Source organism: Schistocerca americana, chromosome 8, assembly GCF_021461395.2.
Source record: "Schistocerca americana isolate TAMUIC-IGC-003095 chromosome 8, iqSchAmer2.1, whole genome shotgun sequence".
Lineage (NCBI taxonomy): Eukaryota > Metazoa > Arthropoda > Insecta > Orthoptera > Acrididae > Schistocerca > Schistocerca americana.
The window spans coordinates 46,564,590-46,576,388 of NC_060126.1; positions in this window are offsets into that span (position 1 = coordinate 46,564,590).

The following is an 11,799-nucleotide window of genomic DNA, read 5'->3' on the forward strand; positions in this document are numbered from 1 at the left end:
CCACTGTAGCATTCCAAGTTGTGCTCTTTCCTCTTGGGCAGCTAAAACAGAAATAAGGTTTTTGGAAATTTTTGGTACATACCAGACATCAGTTAGGGTCAGCTCTTCACATCTGCTGCCAACTGTTGACAGAATCTGAATTGATCCTCTTTCTGTTGCTTCTAGAGACTCCTGTCCAACAGCCTTTATACAGCAGGGATTGTTGAATGTTTCAAAGCTGATATTGTAATCAGGACTATTTGCCATATGTTTCGTTGCACCATTGTCAATCCACCAATCGTATACATCCACTTCTAATAAACAAGCCTCACCGCAAATAGTAAACAATACTACCTTCATTACAACAGTTTTGTCCATGTTTTTCTGCACAGTTGTAGTTTTAGCTGGTCTTCCATCAGCAATCCACTTCTTACAATATTTGATCCAGTGGCCCAGTTCTTTGCAATAGTTACATTTTCCTTTAACTTTGAATTTGTTAGTTTTTATTTTGTTTTGTACACCTGATTTGACTACTAATGCCTCTTGTTTGACTTTGTCACTACTCTTTGTAAAATTTCCCTCAAACATGCACAATTGTTCCTTTAATTAATCAAGCATTTTCTCATCATCTTTTGTTAATAACATCCAACTCGATTTAAAGGAGTCAAAGCTTGCAGGTATAATGTGTAAAACTTTACATACCAATATCAGATCAGGTAGCACAGTTTCTCCCTGTGCTTTAAGCCCATTGTTCAGTTCATTTCACAGACTTGTTAACTTCACTATGTGTGTGGAGATGTCTTCTCCCTGAGTCCAACTAAATGCAAAGAAATCTGAACAAATCTTGAACAGCTGGTCCTTTTATGATGCCTTGAAATTCTGCTTCAATGCCTCCCATGCTTCATGAGCCATTTCTTTGTCCATGATCTTCTGATACACAGTGTCTGTAACTGCACTTGTAATCATCGACTTGGCATAACTGTTCACTTTACTATAAAAATCTAACTTGGCTTTATGATCCTTTATTGCTGCATCATTAGCACCTTCAGACAGTGGCTCAGGTTTTACTGACTTGCCATCAATTATGTCTAAAGCTCCTTCATGATAGTCAATTAGATCTTGTATTTTTCTCTTCCGCATTGGCCAATCAGTTTCACTATTCAATGGCTTGACATGTTTTACCAGATCCATTTCAACTCAAAAACCAAAAACACATTCGCAAATGCGAGTTAAAAGAAAACTGTATCTGTCACTTTTTGCAAACGTTTTTACATACGTAACTGGGACCCATAACCTATTGTATTTTGTTGAAAAAAAAACTTATTTATTCTTAATAAAGATCAGATGCTGACAATAAGTGGTGAGCTTGGTTTTCAAATACTTAGATGTATTACTGAATCTGGAGGCACTGTTTATACAAGAAGTCACTTGACCAAGGAGCTTCTAAAAACACCTATGAGTAAAAGGGTGAGTGTTATGACTCAAAATAAAAAACAGAGATAAACGAAACATTATGCTCATATATGATGCTGATTAATAATTTAACACAAAACTTCTTTTTAAGTATGTTAATAAAAATAATTTACTTTGACATTTTTATATATAATTAACATGTTGAGTAGAAAGTGATAAATAAGATGGCAAAATACTTTCTTATAATACTTCTTCTGCTGTTCTCATAATAAGAGAGTTCTTGATCAGCTCAGTCAGTGCTGCCCATTGTATCATTACAGTCTCATATCAACTGAAGTTTTGTTATTTTGTTACCTCTCTTTGTTTCCATTACATTTGTTGATGGGTTGTGTATAGTGTAGTGACCCACACAAATTCCCATCTGAGACCCGGGCATACTGTTGTAAGGCATGCCACAGAAGTCTGCAGACACACCTATAAGTTAGAACCATCAGAGGCCACCACACATGGATGTGCATGCATCCTCTCTCCCATCTGTGCACTCTATTGGCTGACCCTCACATGTTTACCTAATGACTGTGTGTTATCAGACAGTCAGTATGCGCCTGGCACAGATAACAGCAGACGCATCATGGCATGGAAGCAGGCTTTGGTAGGTCACTGAAGTGAGTTGGCACCACATCTACAGAGACAAGTCACCTGATTCCCATAAACTCCGTGGAGGAGGCGATGAGCTGTGACGCCACATTCAATCACATCCCAGATGTATTCGATCGGGTTCAGATCTGGCAAGTTGGGAGGCAGAACATCAACTGGAGCTCGCCACTGTGTTCCTTGAACCACTCCATCACACACCTGGCTGTCTGACAAGGCACATTATCTTGCTGAAAACTGTCACTGTCCTCAGGAAACATGATTGTCATGAAGGGGAGTAAATGGTCTGCAACCAGTGTAGGGTACTCCTTTGCCATCATGGCACCTTGAATGAGCAATGGACCCATTGATGTCCACGTGAATGTCCCCTAGAGCATAATGGAGCCACCACTAGCTTGTCTCTGTACTGCTATACAGGTGTCAAGGAGCAGTTCTTCTCTAACCTGATGGACTCGTGCCCTCCCATTGGCATAATGAATATAGTATCGGGATTCATTAGACCATGCAGTGCTCTGCCACTGCACCAGTATCCAGTGCCAATGGTCACATGCCCATTTCAGTTGTAGTTGCCAATGTCGTGGTGTTAATATTGGCAAATGCATGGGTCATTGCTGGGGAAGCCCGTCATTATAAGTATTTGGTGCACTGTGTGTTCAGACACACTTGTACTCTCCCCAGCATTAAAGTGTGCTAGGTCTGCCACACTTGGCCACCCATCCTGTTTTACCAGTCTGCCAAGCCTACGACATCCGACATTTGTAATTAGGGTGTCCACCCAATCCAACAACGTTTGGTTGTGGTTCCACCATGGTTTCGCCACATGTTGAAAACGCCTCAGCACTCCTTGAATATCCGACAACTCGCACAGTGTTTGAAATGCTTGTGCCCATATTCTGGTTGATCACGATCTGCCCTTGGTCAAACTCAGATCACCATCTTTGCTATCCTACACACAGACAGCATGCTCACTTATACTACCTGCACTGTGTGTGTGTGTCTGACTAGCAGTCATTCCTCACCATGTGGCACTGAAATTGCTTGGACGGGTTTGTATCGATAGCAGGTCTGTGGTCATAATGTTCTGGCTGGTCAGTGTAGCTTCATGTGTTTTTTGTTGTGCAGTTGTTTTGTGCTTTTTGTCGAGGCATGGGGTCTCTGCTTCAAATGTTGTTGCAACAGACAGAACTTCTCACAGTTATGCAACAGGCTTTGCTGGTGTTGCTCTCTAAAATTTATCTCTGACCCTGTTTCCTCCTCCGTTCCCATCACCTAAGTAGTGGAAGATTGGGAGGCATACGAACACCGCCCATGGCAGCATTTTCACAGCTTCCACAATGCGGATGCTGAGGTATATTGTACACTGTTTTTATCATGGATTTCTTCCACCCTGTATCAAGTATATTGTGCACTGTTTTTATCATGGATTTCTTCCACCCTGTATCAAGTGTTGTGGCAGTTCGCCCCGTTGCAGGATCCTCCCTTGTTGTCATTTGGCACCGTATGTAGTGTTATAGGCCCTTTGCTGTTCATTATCTATATAAACGATTTGGGAGACAATCTGAGCAGACATCTTTGGCTGTTTGCTGATGACGCTGTCGTTTATCAACTAATAAAGTCATCAGAAGAACAAACTGCAAAATGATTTAGAAAAAAATATCTGAATGGTGCAAAAAGTGCCAGTTGACCCTAAATAACGAAAAGTGTGAGGTCATCTACATGAGTGTGAAAAGGAAGTCGTTAAACTTCAATTACATGATAAATCAATCTATTTTAAAAGCTGTAAATTCAACTAAATACCTAGGTATTACAGTTACGAACAACTTAAATTGGAAAGAACACAGAAAATGTTGTGGGGAAGGCTAACCGAAGACTGCGTATAATTGGCAGGACACTTAGAAAATGTAACAGACCTGCTAAGGAGACTGCCTACACTACGCTTGTCCGTTCTCTTTTACAATACTGCTGTGCGGTGTTGGATCCTTACCTGGTAGGACTGACGGAGTACATCAAAAAAGTTCAAAGAAAGGCAGCACATTTTGTATTATCGTGAAATATGGGAGAGAGTGACACAGAAATGATACAGGATTTGGGCTAGAAATCATTAAAATAAAGGCGTTTTTCATTGCAACGGAATATTCTCACGAAATTACAATCACCATTTTTCTCCTCCAAATGCAAAAATATTTTGTTGACACCAACCTACAGAGGGTGGAACGATCACCTCAATAAAATAAGGGAAATCAGAGTTCATACAGAAAGATATAGGTGTTCATTCTTTCCGCACACTATATGAGATTGGAATAATAGAGAATTGTGAAGGTGGTTCGATGAACCCTCTACCAGGCACTTAAATGTGATTTGCAGAGTATCCATGTAGATGTAGATGTAGATGTAGATGTTTGTTGATGCCTGTTATTGCTGTTACACGCTTGTTGTAGTCATTAGGGTTGAATTTTACCAGTGCAAGAAACGGCCCCATCGGCCTTTCGTGCCTGGGCCACTACCCTTCATGACCTTAGACGCAAGTGTTATTTTGCCACGATCAAGTCAAAAGAGTCATAATGAGAATATCAACGTTCATGATGTTATCCTTCGCTCCACCCCTGATAAGGAAGTTTGGCAACACACCCTCCAGTTAGAGAAACCCTATCCCAGAGATATTTTGTCAGTTACCCAGTTGTATGAGGTCTCACACACCTCTGCTCAGCAACTTGCTTAAAACTGTTTATCATCTCTTTCTTCTTTATATTCAGATTTGAACCTGATGATATAATTTAAAATTATGAAACCGGTCGTGCCTTTAACAAACGATTTATAATAGCTACAGCGGTTTTTATTCAACATTCTATTCACATTTGACTAGTAATCATAACTCGCTTCAGCCGATTCTCATTGTAATATGCCTGGTATGTTTACCTTCCTTCCATGGATTAATTCAAAAGATGAATGACCTGTACTACTATGCAGCGTTGTGTAGAATACAAAAATTACACATGGTACCCATTTGTTCCATGTATTTTCATCCCCTGTCAAAAAGTGTCTCAGGTCCTCTATCAGTGTTCGATGACTTCTTTCTAGTGCATAATTTGATTCTGGATCATATGAAGTTTTGTTTATTCTGCTGATACACAACAATTTACAGACTGCTAAAAAGGTCACTTTAGGAATTTGATCCTCGGTCAGTTAAAAGTGATGACAAAATTCCATATCTTAAAACTATGTGTTCTACAAATCCTTCTGCTGATGTTTCAATGTCTTGACTTTCTATTTCTCACTTGTGCTTGACGCCCCTAATGGGCCTACTATGTGCACTGAATACTTTTCAAATATACTTTTTGCAGTATCTGTTATTTTCAACGGTATTTTTGTCTACACCTGCATAAACTTATAATTTTGGCATGTTGGTCATCTCTGTACATTTTCTTCAATAACGTGTTTCATTCCTTTCCACTGGCTGTACTGCTTTATCTTCTTGAATGTTCTAGGAATGTGCTCTTGCATTCAGTATGTGTTTCTTTTCTTCCAGACTTATTTTATTTTTTGTAATCTATGTCCCTATATTTGCTGCCATCTCATGATCACTCTCTATTTGTAGTATCATTGCCACAGATACTACTACAACGCCGCACCAACACAACATTGGCAGCACGTCGTCTGCCGAGCACAGTGCACTCTAGCGGGCTGTGCAGCTCGATGGAACTGGAGTGTGCCTCGTTCACTTCTTAGCTACATGTCAACCTAGGCAGACGCACTTTCGTAATCGGTCCTCAGCCAGTTCTGTAATATTTGCATTGATTCTCTGAGGAGGGCTGATCAGGCTTAGTCCTTGAGAATATGTTGTATTAGTTCATGGTATTCCATGTTATGAGACTGTCAGTTCATAGCCGCAGCTGCAGTCCTACAAACTACTGAAGATAAGTAATTTCATTGTACTATGTGTTTATTGAATAATAATCCTTCTCTCTAAAAGTGTACCATACTACATATTATTGCAACCTGGACTCCTTCAGCTCCTATCAACTCAGCCTCCTACTTATTTGCATTTAGTAACAAGCTGAAAACACCGACACATTTTGTGCCTCTTAACAGTGAGACACAATAAATAAAATGGTGACGAGTCTGGTCCCTTATTTCTGGGTTCACTAAACTAGCTGCAATTCTGGTTCTTTGCTTCCGTGTTTGTCCACTTAGTTTCACCTAGGTTGGCGATGTGCTTTCGCCATGCGGTCACTTGCTTGCTCACTTTTCTGGTTTGCCCTATCTGCGGTTTGGTAGTTGCAACACGCTTCATGGATTTGCTTGCTTCCTGTTTGTTGCACCATGGCTTTGCAAAGAGAACAACCTTCGCTGCTCGAGCTTTTACAGTTTCAGACGCAACAGATGATGCAGTGGCTTGCAGTGATGCAAGGACTAGTGGCCATGCAGACTACAGTGGCGCAAGCAAACATGCCACTGCTGCCGGCACCCCCGGCGCCTACACCACCAACACGGGCATCGCCATTCTGACGCTTCAATCCTGGCACGGAACATTGGGACAAGTACCGGGTGCAGTTGAAGCACACTATGAGGCCTACAAAATTGCAGTTAATGCACGGCTGCCTTTCCTTATTGCCCATGCTGGTGTGGAACTGTATCGCGTGTTAGTAAAACCCTTCCCCGCCTCCCACCCAGAAGACCAGTTGTATGACAGCGTGCTCCACAAGTTGGATGCACATTACAAGGACAGTGTCAACGTCATCACTGCGCATTAAAAGATTTTTCGCCTGTGGCGTGAACCTGGTCAGACTATCCACTCGTGGATTGCAGACTTGCAAGGACATACATCCAACTGTGACTTTCAGTGTGCCTGCGGACTGTCCTATGTAGATATAACGGTCAGAGATGCTATCACGCAAAATGTGCCTTATCATCACCTCCGGGAACAGATCCTCAAATTTAAGAACCCTACTTTGCAAGAAGTGTTAGATTTGCTGGATTGCCAGGACACGTTGGACAGGGCAAATTCTGTATTTGATGCAATGCCAGGCGCGTGCGCGGTTAGTGCTTCTCACAACAGGCCCACACACTCCGCTTTGCCATGGCCAGCTCTGCCGCATCGCAAGCAGGCGCGGAAACAATTTGCTAACCATGTTTGCGCGCCTAGACTCAAATCTTGCCCTAAGTGTTTTAGTGCTCATCCCCGGGACAAGTGCCCTTCCCATCAGGCTCAGTGTTTTCTCTGTAACAAAACAAGTCATGTTGAAGCCTTGTGTTCTAAACAGAACTCTCACCACACACATGTGTCAGGTTCATGTAATTTACAGAGGCATCGCCGCAACGGCTCTCGCCGTGAAACTGGCTTTGAGCAACCTATTAACGTTAATGCTATTTTTGAACGGGATTTTATGCCACGTGCGTCTCCCACACGTCAGATGCCTCACCACATTTCCTCACTCACTCTCAATCACATTGTGCGCAGTGCACACAAACTGTTTGTGACTCTCCGCATTGCTGGACATGCTGTGTGTTTGCAGTTAGATTCAGGTACTTCAGTTTCTCTATTGAATCACAAGACATATGCATTGCTTGCCTCACCACCTCTCACTTTCCAAGCTGATTGCTTTCACAGGACAAGAAATTTTGGTGCTTGATGTGTGTAATGTACAGGCCACGTATGGTGCCACCATCAGAACACTGACTTTGCACGTCGTTCAATCGCGTGATGCTACAAACATTTTCGGACTGGATGCATTTGAATTTTTGGCCTCTAAGTGCAAGACAGTGTCCTGTCCGTCTCAGCTAGTGACCATAATGACAGTGTTGACTCCCTTTGTGCGTCGTTTAGTGAACTTTTCTCTGACAGCTTGGGCTGCACTTCTAATTTCGCTGTGCATGTTGTAGTTAGAGACGATGCTATACCTGTGTACTGGCGTACTCGCACGGTACCACATGTGCAACACGACGCAGTAGCTGCGGAACTCATGCGTTTGAAAGACGTTGGGGTCCTCGAACCCATGTCTGCCTCACACTGGGCATCACCGATAGTGTGTGTTAAGAAAGCTAATGGTCGACTCTGCATTTGTGCAGATTTTAAGTTCACAGTGAATCCCCAGACTATTGTTGCTACTTTTCCTTTGCCGCACCCTGAGGACATATTTGATAGTTGGATGCAGGAAAGTATTTTTCTATGATTGGTTTGAGAGATGCATACTTCTAGATTCTGCTCGACGACTCGTCGCAGTGCTACTTTGTCATAAACACTCACTTGGGACTGTTCAAGTTTCGCTGACTTCCTTTCGGTTGTGCTTCAGCGCCAGCTATTATTCAGTCATATTTGCAGCAATTGTGTGCTATGGTTCCAGGGTGCTCTAATTATCTAGACGATATTATAGTGTCGGGTCACACCCCTGAAGAACATTTGCAGAACTTGAAAACTTTGTTTAGAGTCCTTTCACAGGCTGATCTCAAATGTAACAAGAACAAGTGCAAGTTTTTACGGACTGAGATAGAATACTTAGGCAATGTGATTAATGGGCAGAGTATCCACCCCTCCCCGTCGCATGCCCGTGCGATCAGAGACTTGCTGGCGCCTACAAACTTGAAGGAACTCCAATCTGTGTTGGGAAACATTACTTATTATATTCGCTTCATTCCTAACACCGCTCAGATAGCAGCGCCTTTGCAACGCCTCCGGCATAAGAATGTGTATTTTGTGTGGTCTCCAGATTGTGATGCTGCTTTCTGCGAGCTCAAGTCTGCATTGCCCAGTGATCGATGTTTGGTTCCTTTTGATCCCTCCTGGCCTGTGGTTTTGGCTGTTGACGCATCTTCGCGTGGCATCGGCATGGTTCTCTCGCACTGCGTACATTCAGTCGATCGTCTGATCACATTTGCCTCCAAATTGCTCAATATGGCACAGCAAAACTACTCTCAGATAGAAAAGGAAGCTCTAGCTATTGTCTATGGAGTTGCCAAGTTCCACAATTTTTTGTACAGTCGGAAGTTCTGTCTGATTACCGACCACAAGCCTTTGACATTGTTGTTCCACCTGTCCAAGCCCGTTGCAGCCCGTATGGCACAGAAATTGCAACGTTAGGCAGTGTTTCTGTCTGACTACAATTATGAAATTTTGTACCGGCCTATGGCTCAACTTGGCAATGCCGACACGTTGTCTCATCTTCCTATTGGTCCGGCAACACCTTTGACTCCTTTGTAGTGTCATGCCTCTATGTTGAGTCGCAAGACGCAGAGTTTGCCAATGGTTTTCCGGTCACCTACCATCGTAGTATTGCTCCAGCGACGGCCGCCGACGCTTCTCTACACCTAGTTTTGCAGTACATCTGTACGCAATGGCTGCCATCTGCTTCACAAATTCCTGACCCCCAGTTCAGTGTTATTTTCCACAACGCCATAGTTTGTCAGTTCACCATGGTGTTCTGTTACTCCGAACAGAAAATGATCAATCCCATTTTGTGGTACATCGTTGTTTGCGGTCGGAAATTCTCTGCCTTCTCCATGTTGGTCACTGGGATATTGTGCAGATGAAACAGCTCGCTCGACGTCATTGCACCTGGATTGGTATTGATTGCAACATTGAAGATTTGCTCGCTACTTGTCAGTCTTGTGCAGAGCATCAATCTGCTACCCGCAAACAGTTCTTTGTGTGGCTGACTCCTAATACACCTTGGCACCGTGTCCATGTTGATTTTGCGGGTCCATTCAGGGACTCCTGCAGGTTGATTGTTATCGATGCTTACAGCAACTTCCCCTTTGTTGTCCCAATGGCTTACACTACCTTGGCAAGTAACATTCGGGCATTGACGTCGATTTTCTGTCTGGAGGGTCTGCCAGAAGTCAATAATTCAAGAACAATCTTAATCGCATTTATTATTGTTATAATACCGCCAACCGGTTTCAACCCAATGTAGGGGCCATCTTCTGGGTGTTTACACCATTGGTTGACTGCTGGTGGTGTGACTTCTGTCTACATAACGGCAGGAGTGGCACCACCAGCAGTCGACCAATGCTGTAAACACCTAGAAGATGACCCCTACGTCGGGTTGAAACTGGTTGGCTGTATTATAACAATAATAACTGCGATTAAGACTGTTCTTGAATTATTGATTAATCATACTAATCGCTGCTTCTCTCCACAACCATGTTGTCCAAAAATCTGCCGGAAGTGCTTGTCTCCGACAATGGCGCCCAGTTTGTCTCCAAGGAATTTGAAACATTTTGTGCTGCCAATGGCATTCGTCATCTTACTACCATGCCGTTCCACCCACAGTCGAACGACGGGGCTGAACGGTTCGTTCAAACGTTCAAGTCACAGATGGCTAAGTTGCACGCTACGCATTCTCGTGAGCGTGCTCTTTGGACCTTTTTGTCGTCCTACCGCTCCCAGTTGCGTGATACTCACTCCCCGGCTGAATTGCTTCATGGTTGTGCCCACAGGTCGCTTTTGAAGTTACTGTGGCCTCCTTCGCCGCTCGCTTCCGCTGCTTCACCTCTGTCCGGCTTCATGCCGCACGCTATGGTCTCCTACAGAGTTTTTACGGGCAGGCGGCTTTGGAAGCAGGGGTGCATCGTTCACTCACTTGGCTGTGCTCTGTATCTTGTTTCTAGTCTGTCCGGGTTGGTCAAGTGGTGCAGGAACCAGCTACGGTTGTGCCGCCCACTTTGCATCCTCCGTCACTCTTGGCACGTGGCCGGCGCGCCCCTCCTGCGCATGCGCCTTAGCCGTTGTTGCTGCCAGCGGCCGCCGTCGCCCGTCCGCCACAGCCTCCATGCCGGCCGACCGTCGGACACTGCCCCCGACGCTGCCCTCGCCACCTCCACCAGCGGCGCTGGGTCCACTGCCGGCTGTGGCTTCCACCTCGCCGGTCACTCCGCCGCACGCCGCCGCTGAGGCGTCGCCCCCATTGTCCATGGACATCGAGCTCTCCCCGTCCCCTTTGGGCCTACCTGGAGGTGGTTTGTGGTCTAAGCAGGTTTTTGCCTCACTCCCTGGTGTGAATGCGGGACCATGGGCGGGCAGTCATCCTGCACAGTCCCTCTGTCCGCCCCCTCAGTTCTGCCGCCCCCGGGTCCCTCCTACCGACGTCGCAAGCCTTATTCCACGACACCACGACATTTTGGGGGGGGGGGGGGGGGAAGGGGTGTAGTATCATTGCCATAGATACTACCACAATGCCGCACCAACACAAGGTTGGCAGCTCGTAGTCTTCCGAGCACAGCGCACTCTAGCGAGCTGTGCAGCTCGACGGAACTGGAGTGTGCCTCGTTCACTTCTTAGCTAGATGTCAACCTAGGCAGACACACTTTCATAATCAGCCCTCATCCAATTCTCTAATGTTTGCATTGATTATTTGAGGAGGGCCCAACAGGCTTAGTCCCTGAGAATATGTTGTATTAGTTCATGGTATTCCATGTTAGGAGATTATCAGTTCGTAGCCGCAGCTGCAGTCCTACAAAATACTGAAGATAAGTAATTTCATTGTACTATGTGTTTCTTGAATAATAATCCTTCTCTCTAACAGTGTGCCGTACCGCATATTATTGCAACCTGGAGTCCTTCAGCTTCTATCACCTCGGCGTCCTACTTATTTGCATTTAGTAATGACCTGAAAACACCCACATGTTTTGTGCCTCTTAACAGTGACACATAATACTATTTCTGCGCTCACCTGTGCCTGTCACATGCTCAGCTGATTACCCCTTTATTTTATGTATATCTCATTCCTGTCAGTATGAATGTGCTCACTAGTTTGTATT